The following is a 3764-nucleotide window of genomic DNA, read 5'->3' on the forward strand; positions in this document are numbered from 1 at the left end:
CTGGTTAATTCATAATAAATTTACAAAGTCGGAACAGTGAACCCAGAAACCGTTCTGGCCCTGTCTCGCGAGAACCTGAATATCTCTTAACATACTGTTCATATGATTGTTTTGTTACTTCTATATGAAAATAGACTCATCGAGCTTCGATTACATAATTTATCCACTATTTAATTCCATTCCTACTAATTGTTGTAATTTTTCAATCCCACGTCACTGCTGCTGCCAGCATCTGTTACTGAAGCAACTATGTCCATTTAGTGATTTCTTATTGATCTAACTAGTAATTCATCATACATATCACAAAATTATAATCATGACTAGCCATACCAAAGGCTAATCATTGTCAAACATCCCCCCCCCTTACTACACTTTTGCCATAACATAAATTTTAACACCAAAAATAATCAACCATGACATAAAGATCGTATTACCAAGACTTACGACCTAACGTTATAAAACCAAATCCAACCGAACATTTATGCCATTTTCGCATGGCTAAAAGTTTACATACCAAAGTTCAAACATAACATAATAGCCTATACATGCCGAAATGTTCTCCTAGACCAACTAAGAAGAAAGTACCAAAGGTTGCTAGCCGGTGTGATGACTTCGACGACGGCACGATCACGCAAAAAGAGACGAGTCCAAGAAACCTAGAATAGGTGACAAGCAAACACCGAATGAGTATATAACTCAGTAAGCCATAAGCATTCCACAACCATCCATTAATAAAATTATCACAACAGGAAACAATGAAATGAGGTTAAGTACTCCATCCATACCAAACTATACCATAGTTCCTTAAACCCTATGGTTCAATCTCATACCAAGTCCTACATTGACCTTTCATACATCATTTTATTTTCGTTATAATCATACAATTAAACGAACTTTCACCTATTCCACAATGAACCTTATGTACGTGACTTCAACTATAATCGTCACATAGGTTCAAAACTTACCAAGCTCAACTCCAAATATAAACATAGCGCCTATTAGCCATGAAACCTTTTCCGCTGTCCAAAATTGACTCGGTAAAGCCGCACCCTTCGTGTAAATAATTTATGGAAAATATATATTGGGTTGCACACATAATGTTTAGTAATCACCCACGCACACTCAGTGCCATGCACTTTAAACTCACACACTTAGTACCATGCATTTCAAGTTCGCACACTTACCTTTTTCCGCTGTCCAAAATCGACTCGGTAAAGTCGCACCCTTAATGTAAATAATTTATAGAAAATATATATTGGGTTCGCACACATAGTGCTTAATAATCAACCGCGCACACTTAGTGCCATGTACTGTAAACTCGAACACTTAGTGCTGTACAATTTAAACCCGCACACTTAGTGCCAATCTCATGATCATAAATGTTTACACCCGCACACTTAGTGCCTAAACCAACAACTCAATTCATCTCACCTCTTTTCTTTTTATTCAATACTTTCATCACCCCATGCATACATGTATAAATATATATATTTATCGTTCCATTCAGCATCATTACATAGACGTTATAACCATTTAAATTGATACAAAATATATGCTTAATGACTTACCTTAGGTCGGATGAAGTGATTCCCAATCAACTACTCAATATTCTTTGCTTTGCCTTTGCTTGATTCCCCTCCTTTGGATTCTTGAGCTTGATTAAATAAATAAGTTTAGTAATTTAATTTACCTTGCAAGATACCTATATATATATAAATTTAATAATTCCATTTTTTTTTTACAATCATCCTTGTTCAAGACATCCAAGTCTCAACTAATGTTCATATTATATCTCAAAGCCAAATGTATTATCCCTTCCAAAATAATATTATGCCAAATATGATTACATTCAAATATACATAATTATGAATCAAACTCAACTTTGTAAACCAACCTCCTCATTTGGTCGATTGTATAGAATCAAAGAAATTTCACCAATGTGCATACTATATAGCCGAATATGCAAGATCAATCTAACATCACCTATGTACTTAATTTTAAATGCCGAATATACAATTTCGATGCAATATCATTTTTTTTTCATTTCATTTGAGCACATAGTTCCTCCACATAATAATTTGGCCGAATGTTTCTACTACCAAAAACTTCACATCTATCCATAATATCATACCAAGGTTCATATATCTATTAGCTATTTCATTACTCATCTTTCTAATATTCAATTCCAAAGCATCAAACACTATCCTCTTAACATCTAACGATCACATCCGAATGCCCATTTTTTTTTCACCAAATAGAGAAATCACCCTATGGGTTATAATATGGATTTGTCTATTAACTAAATTTAACAAAATTTAATGAAAAATAACATGCAATCTTACCTTGATTAATCCCTTAAGTTGACCGAATGCTTTTTAACCATTTTTCTTTCCTTCTTCCTTTATGTTCGGTTTTGCAAGGAGAAGATGACACTCTCCCACCTTCCATTTCTTATTAATTTATGTTTCTATTTAGATTATTTTATCATTTACCATTATAAAATTGTATTTAACTTGACTTAATGGAGGACCATCATCACATGGCCGGCCACTTCATGAATTAAGGGCATTTTGACATGCAAATCCATACTTTCTCACCTTGTTATTATTTAATCCTTTCAATTTATCATCATCTTTTCTAAATTTCTCAACTAAGTCCTTTCATGAAAATCCACATTCCTAAGGCTAATTTTAAACCTTTATTATTTCCACACATACACTACCACATTTAATATATGCAATTAAAATTAAAATAAATTTTCTTGTAACTCGGTTTTGTGGTCCCGAAACCACTTCCCGACTAGGGTCAATTTTGGACTGTCACAACTCTCCCCCACTCAAGAAATTTTCGTCCCCGAAAATCTTACCGGTGAATAATTTTGGATATCGATCCTTCATAGAGTCCTCAAGTTCCCAAGTGGCTTCTTCAATTCCGTGTTTATGCCACAACACCTTCACTAATGGGATTTTCTTATTTCGCAACTCTTTTACTTCACGCATCAAAATGCGAACCGGTTCTTCTTCATAACTCAAGTTAGGCTGAATCTCGATCTCAGATGGAGTGATTACGTGTGACGGGTCAGACCTATATCGTCGAAGCATCGAGACATAGAAAACATTGTGAATCTTTTCAAGCTCAGGGGGTAAAATTAATCGGTATGCAACTGGTCCAACTCGTTCGGACACTTCGTACGGACCGATGAACCTCGGACTCAATTTGCCCTTACGACCAAATCTAAGCACCTTCTTCCAGGGTGAAACTTTGAGAAATACTTTATCTCCAACCTGATATTCAATGTCTTTTCTTTTCAAATCCGCATACGACTTTTGACGATCCGAAGAGGCTTTCAAACTTTCGCGAATTACTCGGACTTTCTGCTCGGCATCCTTAATCAAATCAACCCCAAAAATTTTACTTTCACTAAGTTCAGTCCAAAATAATGGGGTACGGCACTTGCAACCGTATAAAGCCTCGTAAGGTGCCATCTTAATGCTTGATTGAAAGCTATTGTTATAAGCAAATTCAATCAAAGGCAAATATCTTTCCCATGAACCACAGAACTCTAAGACGCAACATCTCAACATATCCTCGAGTATCTGAATTGTTCGTTCAGATTGACCATCAGTTTGGGGGTGAAAAGCAGTGCTAAAATGCAGCTTGGTACCCAAAGCTTCTTGCAATTTCTTCCAAAATCGCGATGTAAATCTTGGGTCTCTATCTGACACGATAGAAATAGGTACACCATGCAATCGAACAATTTGGGA

General features: G+C 35.5%; 1 long non-coding RNA gene across 1 annotated transcript; it reads right to left on the minus strand.

Moving 5' to 3' along the window:
• Window positions 1–610: 610 nt before the first annotated feature.
• LOC121208452 (uncharacterized) lies at window positions 611–2604 on the minus strand. Its single transcript, XR_005903508.1, has 3 exons — window positions 2343–2604; window positions 1569–1654; window positions 611–656 (listed from the first exon to the last, which is right to left on the minus strand). It is a non-coding gene; the product is annotated as an uncharacterized lncRNA (long non-coding RNA).
• Window positions 2605–3764: the final 1160 nt, after the last annotated feature.

This window comes from Gossypium hirsutum, chromosome A10, assembly GCF_007990345.1.
Source record: "Gossypium hirsutum isolate 1008001.06 chromosome A10, Gossypium_hirsutum_v2.1, whole genome shotgun sequence".
Classification (NCBI taxonomy): Eukaryota; Viridiplantae; Streptophyta; class Magnoliopsida; order Malvales; family Malvaceae; genus Gossypium; species Gossypium hirsutum.